Source organism: Neomonachus schauinslandi, chromosome 2 (genome assembly GCF_002201575.2).
Source record: "Neomonachus schauinslandi chromosome 2, ASM220157v2, whole genome shotgun sequence".
Lineage (NCBI taxonomy): Eukaryota > Metazoa > Chordata > Mammalia > Carnivora > Phocidae > Neomonachus > Neomonachus schauinslandi.
Window position 1 is genome coordinate 72,989,509 of NC_058404.1, and position 12,056 is coordinate 73,001,564.

The 12,056-nt window shown below is 38.0% G+C and overlaps 1 protein-coding gene across 1 annotated transcript in view; it reads left to right on the plus strand.

The window, feature by feature from the left end:
* DCHS2 (dachsous cadherin-related 2) overlaps positions 1-12,056 on the plus strand; it is a 301,078-nt gene that overhangs the window by 174,518 nt on the left and 114,504 nt on the right. The window lies entirely within an intron of this gene.

A 12,056-nucleotide genomic window follows, 5' to 3' on the forward strand; every position in this document is an offset into this window, starting at 1 on the left:
TAATTTAGCTTTACTATAGGAACGGAATATAGAGGCAGCAATGAATGCCCCTAAAACCAGCTCAAATACAGGATCTCAAATGAGCCCCTGATAAGCACTGGACTGAAGTTACTTCAAAGTTACTTTCTTGGGCCCAAAGTGCTAACTGTTTTCCTAACTAAAGATTTCTCCTTACGCTTTAGATCAGGGGTTGACAAATGACGGCACATGGGCCGGACCCAGGCTGTTGTCTGTTTTGGTGGTATCCATGAGCTGAGAATGATCTTTAGAGTTTTAAATGATTGAGAGAGAGAGAGAGAAATGATATTTCATAACCGAGAGTTATATGAAATTCTAATTTTGGTGTTTATACATAAAAGTTTATTAGAAAAAAGCCATTCATTTACATACTGTCTATGGCTCTTTTGTGCTAAAGTAGCAGAGTTGAATACTTGGAACAGAGGCCTGATGACCTGCAAAGCCTGAACTATTTATTATCTACCCCTTTACCAAACAGTTTGTAGAATCCTGCTTCTGAAGTCAGTGATGCCCTAGACCTTGTGACTCTTCTGTATCTGCCCTTGGTGGGTTTGCAAGAATGAGGTACCAGAGGCTGTCCTCACAGACAGCTGAACAAAGGGATGGCAAATACTTATCGAACGCATTTTTTTTTTTTTTAGTTTAGCAGTTTTGATGCTCCCCTTCTTTTTCATAATATTGTTACCATGAAACTAACTTTATGAAAATGTGGACCAAAAAAATGAATGGAGTGAAAACAAAAATCACTTATTCCCCATGTTACGTTACTTCATGTTTGGCTTATTTTCATTTATTTATTATTTAACTTCAGCTTTATTGAGGTATAATTGACATATAAAATTGTAAGATATCTAAAATGTATACCATGGTGATTTGGTATCCATGCACATCGTGGGAAGACTCCCCCCATCTAGCTCATGAACACACCCACCACCTCACATATTTATTCCCTTCCCCCTTTTTAAAAAATTTTTAAAAAGACTTTATTTATTTATTTGACAGAGAGAGACAGAGCACAAGCAGGGGGAGTGGCAGCAGGAGAGGGAGAAGCAGGCTCCCCACTGAGCAGGGAGTCCGAAATGGGGCTCGATCTCAGGACCTGGAGATCATGACCTGAGCCGAAGGCAGACACTTAACGACTGAGGCACCCAGGCACCCCCCTTCCCCTTTTCTTGATGAGAAGATTTAGTTCTAGTCTCTTAGCAAATTTCAGTTATACAATATAGTGTTATAAACTATAGTCACCGTATTTGACATTAGATCCCCAAACCTTATTCAGTTTATAGCTGAAACTTTGTACCTTTTTACCAACCTCTCCCTATTTCTCTACCCCTGCTCCAGCCCCTGGCAAGCAATTTGCTACCCTCTGTTTCTATGAGTTTGACTCTTTTTTAAGATTCTATATATAAGTGATACCATGCAGTATTTGTTTTTGTCTGACTTATCTCACTTAGCATAATGCTTTCAAGGTCCATCTATGTTGTGGCATGTGGTGGGATTTCCTTCTCTCATGACTGAATAATATACCACTGAATATATATACCACCTCTTTTTTATCCATTCGTCTGTTGATAGACACTTAGGTTGTTTGCATATTTTGGCTATTGTGAAGAATGCTGCAGTGAACATGGGAGTGCAGGTATCTCTTCAAGGTACTGATTATATTCTCTTTGGATATATACTCCAGAAGTGGGATTTCTGGATCATACAGAAGTTCTATTTTTAATTTTTTTTAAGAATCTCCATACTGTTTTCCATAGTGGCTGCACCAGTTTGCTTTCCTACCAACAGTGGGTGAGGGTCCCCTTCTCTCCATATTCTTGCCACCACTTCTCATTTCTTGTCTTTTGATAGCAATTCTAACAGGTATTACCTAAAGGTGATTTGGATATGCATTACCCTGATGATTAGTGATGTTGAGCACCTGCAAGAAGTGGCTGTTGGCCATCTGTAAGTCGTTTTTGGAAAAATGTTTATTTAGATCCTCCTTTTTTTTTTTTTTTGGTATTGAGTTGTATGAGGTTTTTTTCTTTTCCAATATATTTTGGATATTAACCTCTTATCAGATGAATGATTTGCAAATATTTTCTCCCATTCCGTAGGTTGCCTTTTCATTTTGTTGATGGTTGCCTTTCCTGCGCAGGAGCTTATTAGCCTGATCTAGTCCCACTTGTTTATTTTTGCTTTTGTTGCCTTTTGGTGTCACACCCTAAAAATCTTGGCAAGCAAGACCAATGCAAAGGAGCTGACCCACTATGTTTTTTTCTAGGATTTTATGGTTGCAGGTCTTATGTGTAAGTCTTTAATCCATTTTGAGTTGATTTTTGTGTGTGGTGTAAGAGAGTGGTCCAGTTTCCCTCTTTTGCCTGTATGGCTGTCCAGTTCTTCCAGCACCGTTTATTGAAGAGACTTTTCCCATTATGTATTCTTGGCTCCTTTGTCGCAAATTATTTGGCCATATATGTGTGGGTTTATTTCTGGGCTCTCTGTCCTTTTTCATTTATCTATGTGTTTTTAATGGCAGTACCTGCTGTTTTGATTACTACAGCTTTGTAATATAGTTTGAAATCAGGACGTGTGATGCCTCCAGCTTTGTTTTTCTTTCTTAAGATGGCTTTGGCTATTCAGAGTCTTTTGTGGTCACCTGCCAATTTTAGGATTGCTTGTTCTATTTCTGTGACAAATGCCATTGGGATTAAATTGTATATGTAGCTTCCTTTGGGCAGTATGGACATTTTAACAATATTAATTCTTCCAACCCATGAGCATGGAATATCTTTCCATTTGTTTCTGTCTTCTTCAATTTCTTTCATCAGTGTTTTATGGTTTTCAATATACAGGTATTTTACCTCCTTGGGTAAATATATTCCTAGGTATTTTATTCTTTTTGATGCCCTTGTAAATGAAGTTGTTTTCTTAATTTCTGTTTCTGATAGTTCTTTATTACCATATAGAAGCACAACAGATTTTTTGTCTATGGATTTTATATCCTGCAGCTTTACTGAATTCATTTATTAGTTCCAACAATTTTTTTTTTTTGGTAGGCTCTTTGGATTTTTTCTATATAATATCATGTCATCTGCAGATAGAGACAGTTTTACTTCTTCTTCCTTTTTGATTTGATGCCTCTTATTTCTTTTACTTGCCTACTTTCTCTGACTAAGACTTCCAGTAATATGTTGAATAAAAGTGGCAAGAGTGGGCATCCTTGTCTTGTTTCTGATCTTAGAGGAAAAGTTCTCAGCTTTTCTTTTTTTTTTTTTTTTATTTATTTGACAGAGAGAAACATAGCGAGAGAGGGAACACAAGCAGGGGGAGTAGGAGAGGGAGAAGCAGGCTTCCTGCAGAGCAGGGAGCCCGATGCGGGGCTCGATCCCAGGACCCTGGGACCATGACCTGAGCCGAAGGCAGACGCTTAACGACTGAGCCACCCAGGCGCCCCTAGTTCTCAGCTTTTCATCATTGACTATTATGTTAGCTGTGGGCATATCCTATGTGGCCTTTATTATGTTGAGGTACGTTCCCTCTACACCCACTTTGTTGAGAGTTTTTATAATGAATGATGTTGAACTGTGTCAAATGCTTTTTCTGTATCTATTGAGAAGATCATATGATTTTCATACTTCATTTTGTTAATGCAGTATATCACATTGATTGATTTTCAGATGTTTAACCATTCTTGTATCCTTGGAATAAATCCCACTTTATCATGGTGTATGATCCTTTTAATGTACTATTGATTTTGGTTTGCTAATATTTTGTTGGGGATTTTTGCATCTATGTTCATTAGAGATATTGGCCTAAAATTTTCTTTTCTTGTAATGTCCTTGACTTAGCCTTGCAAAATGGAGTTTGGAAGTGTTCCCAGCTCTGGCTTATTTATTTCCTTTTAGTTTTTATTCTGTATGTTGGATACTTTTTGCAGAAATGGGATATCACATATAACTTTTAAGTTGACTTTTTTCCGTTTTTACTAAATATTTGTCTTTAAATACACAATTTTCATGGCTACATTGTATTCTACCTTTGGAAGAATTTATAACTTATTTAACAACTCTTATTGTTGGACATTTGGGTTCTAGAATAAATAATACTACATTATATGTCTTTCATACAAATAGCTGTCTACATATATTTTTAGAAATATACTAACTGGGTCAAAAGAGATGAGTATTTTTAAGTTTGGGAGAATGTTTACCATATGCATATGGTAGGAACAAAATTACTTCCCAGATAGGCTTAAAAATGACTGCATATTTATTTCATCCTTGTCCCACTTAATGCATTATTTTAATGGTTGCCAATATTTTAAAAGCATTATTTTAATTTTCATTTATTTCATGACTAGTAGAGTTGTATCTCTTAAATATATATTATTTTTCTGTGACTTGTTTGTCCTTGTCCTTTACCCATTTTTCTTTTATAATGGAAAGTCAGTATTATTTTTAAAGGCCTATTTCCATACTAAGGACATTAGCTTTTGTGTATATACTATGCATGTATATGTGTGTATATTTATAACACAGATATCATACCTAATTCACCCTAAATTTTTTTGTGTATGGTATTTTTGACATAATGGAATTTTAAATGGTTATGTAGTCATTATATTGATTTTCTCCTTTGTGATTTTTGTCCATCTGTTTTAGTTTTGTAATCCTTTTTTGCTCTGAAATTTCTCTCCAATATAAGCATCAGCCAAATATTCCCCTATATTTTTTGTGTGCTTTAAACGATTTCATTATTTACATTTCACATATCTGTGTAGAATTTACTTTCATGTGAGGTTATCATCAAACTTGATTTTCCCCCCTGTACTTCGCCAATTTTTCTAGCAACTTATGTGGATAAACCTACATTCCTCAGTGGTTTATGATGTTTCCTTTGTAATATAAAAATAATTTAGGTTTACCAGATTCTCTTTCAGGTCTTACTTTTGTGTTCTGTTGATCTGTCTGCCAATTCTTTTTTTAGATCACACTGTTTTAATTGTTTATTTGTAATACCTCATAGGACAAGCTACCCCTCACTCCTCCCATCGATCTCCTTTTACAAAATTTCCTTTGGTTGCTTTTGGGGGGAGGGTGGGGCAAAGAGTGGTAGGATTAGTGCTTTCTTAATCCCATTCTTCAATCAAGGCAATAAAAACATGTTATTAGAAGAGTAGGGTGTTTTTTTTTTCCTGTAACTTGAAAATAGATATTCAGTTTATTCATCTAACAGCTCTACCAGCTTCTCTGAAAATACGTTTTAAAAGGTGAAAAAAAGTACAGTTCTGTTTCCAACCTCTGAATAGTTCCACATGTCTTAAAACAGTTTTTTTTTTTTTCCTTTGCCAGTTTTAGCATTTTGGATTTTATTCTATGGTGATACAGCTTGATTAATAGATTGTGTTTTAGGCATTAAAAAATATTCCTCAATGAGAGCTTGATGGGAGTTATGAAATATCTTGTTAGTTGCTGTTGTTGAGTTTTTATTCCATAATCATCAACTCTGCAGTCCAGCAAGACTTGGAGTGGGATAAGGAAAAATGGAACCCAAAGAAGAACAGTGTGAACAAAAAGGTCATAGGAATTTATAAGCAGACAGGGATGAGGGGTGCTCTCCTGAGCAACAGAAGAAATGGCCTGGTGGTTAAAATAAAATGCAAGTCAAATTTACTGGTTGTCCATGCTGGGCGATGGTGATCTTCTTTCTGGTCTTAAAATTCCTAGGCCCAAAGTGTTCCATGGTTTCTACAGTATTCATGCACTCTTTTTCACTTTGCCAAAGATCATGGGCTTGCCATCTAACCATACAGTACTGACATTCTTGGGAACCACTTATATTGGGCCTAGGACAAGGTGCTGGGACCTGTATAACTGAGGATGAATTGTCATCATCAAATTTCTCCCTTAGATGGACTTGTTGCCAGTGCCATTATGGCATTTGAAGTCTCCATCCTGCCACATAAACCCCCTCATAATTTTTTAAAAACAGGAATCTTTATAACAAAATCCCTTCTTCCCAATGCTCACAACATGAAAGTTTTCTGCTGTTTTTGAGAGTTTGTCTAGAAACAGCTCTCAGGAGATGTGGCCAAAGGGCTCATTGGCGATGGTGATGTCAAAGAACGTGGTGGAGTTGAGCATGGCTGCCCAGTGTGGTGTGGCCCCAGGAGGCGGTGATGGTGTCTGCAAAGCTATCTTTTTTTTTTTTTTTAAGGATTTTATTTATTTGACAGAGAGATACATAGCGAGAGGGGAACACAAGTAGGGGGAGTGGGAGAGGGAGAAGCAGGCTTCCCGTTGAGCAGAGAGCCTGAAGTGGGGCTCAATCCCAGGATCCTGGGATCATGACCTGAGCCAAAGGCAGACGCTTAACAACTGAGCCATACAGGTGCCCCTCTGCAAAGCTATCTTATTCTTGTTCTTTATTTCTTTTTTATTTTAATTCTAGTTTAGTTAATAAACAGTGTTATATTAGTTTCAGGTGTACGATGTAGTGATTCAACAATTCTATACATTACCAGTGCTCCTCCATGATAAGTGTACTCTTCATCCCCTTCACCTGTTTCGTCCATTCCCCCACTCACCTCCCTTCTGGTAACCACCAGTTTGTTCTCTATAATTAAGAGTCTGTTTTATGGCCTGCCTTTTTTTTTTCTTTGTTTGTTTTGTTTCTTAAATCTACATATGAGTGAATTCATATGGTATTTGTCTTTCTCTGACTGACTTATTTCACTTAGCGTTATACTCTGTAGATCCAGCCATGTTGTTGTAAATGGCAAGATTTCATTCTTTTTTCACATTTTTTTTTATCCATTTATCCATTGATGGACACTTGGGCTGCTTCCATAATTTGGCTATTGTAAATATTGCTGCAATAAACATAGCGGTGTATATATCTTTTTGAATTAGTGTTTTTGTATTCTTTGGGTAAATATCCAGTAGTGGAATTACTGAATCATATGGTAATTCTATTTTTAGTTTTTTGAGGAACCCCCATACTGTTTTCCACAGTAGCTGCACCAGTTTGCATTCCCACCAACAGTGCATAAGGATTCCTTTTTCTCCACCTCCTCGCCAACACTGGTTGTTTTTTGTTTGTTTGTTTGTTTGTTTGATTTCAGTCATTCTGACAGGTGTGAGGTGATATCTCATTGTGGTTTTGTTTTGTATATCTCTGATGATGAGTGATGTTGAGAATCTTTTCATTCTTGTTCTTATGAGTTGTTTTCCCAAGGTCAAAATAGGGAAAATAATCATGAAAACTAGTTCTAAAACATGCTTGCATTTTATGGACAATATTAGAGTGATTCATTCATGCAACAGATATTTACGGCATCCTCACTATGAGCCAGGCACTAGCATCATGGGTGCTGGACATATACCAAGGAGCAAAATAAGGGCAATACTTGCTCTGGAGATTCAATTCCAGTAGGAGATATAAACAAATAAATAAAAATATAAAATGCAGTGTAAAATAGAGGTAAGTGCTCTGAAGATAAACAAAGCAAGGTGAAAGGAAAGATTATGGCAGGAATGAGGATGACCACTCTTGGGTAGTGTGATTAAGAAAGGTCTCTGTGATTAGGTGGCCTTTGTAGAGACTTGAAAGAGATGAGGAAGCAAGTTATACAAGCTGATAGGTTCTGGGACCATTGAGGAGCCCAGCATATTCAGAAAGGAGTGAGTATGTCAGAGAGTAGTGGGAGATAAGGTCAGAGAAGTAGCCAGGGTCAAATTAAAGGGTCTGATTTTACTGAGGTGATGATGAGAAGCTGTTGGAAGATTCTGAGCAGGAGGATGACATGATCTGATGTCATTTGAGTTGTATCTCTCTGGCTGCCTTTACAAAAAGTGGATGTCACTAAGGACACTGGTCGAATAGCAGATTTGGGTGGTAGGTATGAAGAGTTCTGTTTGGACAGGCCCCATTGGAAGTGCCTATTAGCCACCTGAGAGGTGATGTCTAATTGGTAGTAGGGTGATGCATGAGTCTGGAGCACCAAAGATAGCAATATTGGAAGAACATATGTTGGTTTAGCACTGTGGTCCTGGGTCAGATCACTCAGGAGTATATTGATTTCTAGGGCTTCTGTAACAAATAACCATCAATTCTCTGGCTTACAACAACAAAAATTGTTGTTACTCATAATTCTGGAGGCTAGAAGTCCAGAGTCCTGCAGGGCCTTTCTCATTCCCTTTGACTCATCTAGCCTCTAAGGCTTGTTGGTGTTCCCTGGTTTGTGACCCCCCACTCTGATCTCTGCCTCTCTCTTCTAAGGGCACTTGTTTTGGGATTAATGGCTCATCTGGATAATCCATGACAAGCTGCTTTCAAAATCCTTAACCTAACAATGTTTTACAATATAAGGCAATATTCACTCTTTTATCATGTAAGGCAATATCCACAGGTTCCAGGGATTAGGACATGGAGCTGTCTTTTGGGGGCCACCATTCACTCATCACAGGCAATGGAGTGTGGATTGAAAAGAGAAGTGGTCTCAAGACTAAGCTGTGGGGCACGAGAGCATTCGGAAGCAGGGAAGAGAACTTGGAGCCAGTGAAGGAAACTGAAAGGAGGTCAGTGAGGTGTATGAGGAGCAGGAGAGTTGGAACGTGATGTCTGGGGAGGAAGTGTTTCAATAAGGAGACAATTTGCATATGGAAAGCTGCTGAGGTGTGTAGAAAATAAGGATTGAGCCTTGATGATTAGATTTGGTAAGACAAGTCATTGGTGAACTTGCCAAAACTGTGTTCAGTGGCATTACTTGCATCTGTTGTGGTCCTCGGTGCTGAAACCAGCTTCCCCTGGAATATTATAATCCTGTTTTCATTGTGGGATCAGTGGTTGGCCAAGCACATAGAATTTAAAAAGTTATTTTGTAATTTCTTTTTCTTCCTTCTATTTGAAGTTACGTTTGTGAGTGTGTTGTGTCAATAGTTTGGTTTCTTCAAACAAACTGTTATATGCTCATGGTAGAAATTTTGGAAATTACAAAAAGAAAAAAAACTAAAATGGGTTATTGCATTTTAAATTTCATCTAAACAAGCCATTTTTTTTTTTGCAACCATTTTTTTCTAGGACTTTCTTGTTGAATTGCTCATTTTTTTGATTGGGCTTTGAGGCTTTTCTAGAAATGTCACTGAATTCAGTGATATGATTTCCCAGGAGTAGGTAAAGGACAATGTTACTCACAATGTGTCATCTTATGACTTAGGGTTGACTTTTGGGTTTTGAGGTACCAAAGTGAATGGCTGGGCAGGTAACCTCCCCAAAGCTGCCCAGTTGTTAAAAAGGAGACCCTCCCAGGAAAACTGAATGGGAAGAAATCAGAGAGGGATACAAACCATGAGAGACTCTGGACTGTGGGAAACAAACTGAGGGTTGCTGGAGGAGAGGGGGGGTGGAGGGATGGGGAAACCAGGTGATGGGTATTAAGGAGGGCACGTGTGGTGATGAGCACTGGGTGTTATACACAACTAATGAAGCGTTGAACACTACATCAAAAACCAGTGGTGTACTATATGTTCGCTAACTGAACATAATATAAATAAATAAATAAGTAAATGGAGACCCTCGCAAATAGAGGAGTCTGTGCTGGTGAGTGAATTGCAGATAGGTCCATTCCATTTATAGAACATCCAAACAACATGTATTCAAGAGCCAGTGTTCTCAATTTGTCTCCCCAGATGTTAATATAGGGAGGCAGTTAATTTTTTTTTTTAGTTTCGGAAAGCTAATAAGGGAATTGGGTGAACCTTAATATCACATTAATATTTTCATTTTTTATAATGTCTGCATTAAATTTGTGAGAGATCAGACTAAGGGAGAACAAACTGTGACTCGAAGTAAGTTTAGAGTAAAAATCACCATATTCATCTCAGTCTAAAACAGGTAGATTGAGGGTAGGATGAGGAACACAGGGACAGCACCAAGGGTGCTGGAACGTGGCTTTTTGAGTAGATTCAGGATTAAATCGTCCTGAGATCGCCTCTGGATCCCAAAATTAGCACCATAAGATGGTGATAATAGACTCTGACCAGATGTCTCTCTTTTTTGATTTAAGCAGCTATCTCTGAAGAAAAGGTCCAGTGAGCTTACTTACTAATCACATTTCCTCTTGAAGATCTGGCAAAGCTTTCCCCATTTTCTATTATTTAAATTGCCTAAATTTTATGTATAAGTCAATGGATATTGGAAAATATAGACCTCATAAAGATGCCAAATTAATTATTGGTGTTCAAGACCAAATACTAGTAGGGAAAATATGTTGTTCTAGAATACTAGGTCAGTATTTTTAGGGAGTTGAGTAAAAAACAGGGAGGAATACATTCTTATTTTATTATTCTGAAGCTCAGAATCTGAGCTGCTGACATAAATTGAGATCAGTACTCTTATCCCATTTTTTACTTTTTCTGTTTTGCCTGCCAAAAGTCCAGATGAGAAAAAGGTCTCAAAAGTGGAAATAAGGAAACTCGTTTTATATAAGCCAAATTACTTGTTAATATGGCTATTAAAGGCTGAGAATGAGTTTTAGAATTTAGAGCTCATTATATTTATCTTCCAATCAAACCAAAATTATTGAGAATACCATATGTTTTTAGAAAACATATTTGGGCTCTTTGGGAACTCGAGGCTCCTAAATCATTAACAGCTGCCAGAATGGAATAGACCAAATGTACTTGGAATTTAGTTCTTTGTAGTTGGGAAGTTTGTGGATTTCCTGGTTCAGCCCATCTGATGAGAAGAATAACTCTCAAAACATGTTAGCTGGTTGCACAGAATAAATAATATTGCCAGAGACTGTGAGATAGATGGGAGTAAAGAGAAATTTACAAGACTGTGTCATCAGTTGAAGACAAATAAAGGCAATTAAAGAGGGAAATAATAGTGCCCATTGTTGACGTTACTCAGATGCAGTGGTTCTCAGCCTGGGCACTGTTGACATTTTGGGCCAGATCATTATGTGTTGTGGGGTTTGTCCTGTGTATTATACAAAGATGAGCAGCAATTCTGTCCTCCACCCCCAGATGCCACAGCACCCTCTCCCCAGTTGTGACATGCCAAATGTCCTGGTGGGGGCAGACTTGACCCTGATTGAGAACCACTGTGCCAGACTGCCCGAAGAACCCCCAAAGTCACATCCCAGTTATACGCTCAAGATAGAATGGGATGAAGGGGAAGGCTTATTGAGAACATTGGTTGTTGAACATGTTATTGGTATGAGGTTTTATTTGGGAAGCATAATAATGAAGGGTATAACTCCTTCATGTATACTTTACCGATAAAAAGTAAATCACTTTTTTTCCAGCCTAGAGTTAAACGCTGTCCAACTGCCTGGATTTGAGTCCCAGTTTTGATACTTTTTAGCTATGTGATCTTTGGCAAGTTACTTAAGCTCTCTGAGCCTGACTTTTTTTTTTTTTTAAGATTTTATTTATTTATTTGACAGAGAGAGGGAACACAAGCAGGGGGAGTGGGAGAGGGAGAAGCAGGCCTCCCGCAGAGCAGGGAGCCCGAAGCGGGGCTTGATCCCAGGACCCTGGGATCATGACCTGAGCTGAAGGCAGACGCTTAACGACTGAGCCACCCAGGCGCCCCTGAGCCTGACTTTTCTTGTCTGTAAAATGGAGTTCGTTACAGGTTATAAGTATAAATCTGTAAGTATACTTATAGTTCTTTTTCCTTTTTTTCTTCCCTTTTTTTGATTAATCCTCCCTTAAGGTTCTTCTTTTATTTTAAGTGTTATATAGATATTTGCTGTTACTGTTAGTTGGGTTAACAAATCAAGAGAGCTATACCAGGCCTATGAGCTCAAAATGTTTTGAGTTCAATATAGACTGTTGTCTTTCTCACTGTGTATTCCCACAGTTAGTATAAATAAATTGCCTTCATAATTCTAGTTACTTCATTTTTTCTACCAGGCACAGGACCACTGCTAACATAAGCAGTATTTATGGTCAAAGAGAAAGGTGTCCTTACCTCTGGGCACTTACAGCTCCATGTCAGTGTTGGCAAGCAGAGCATGGGCTGGATTTCATTTCCATGCC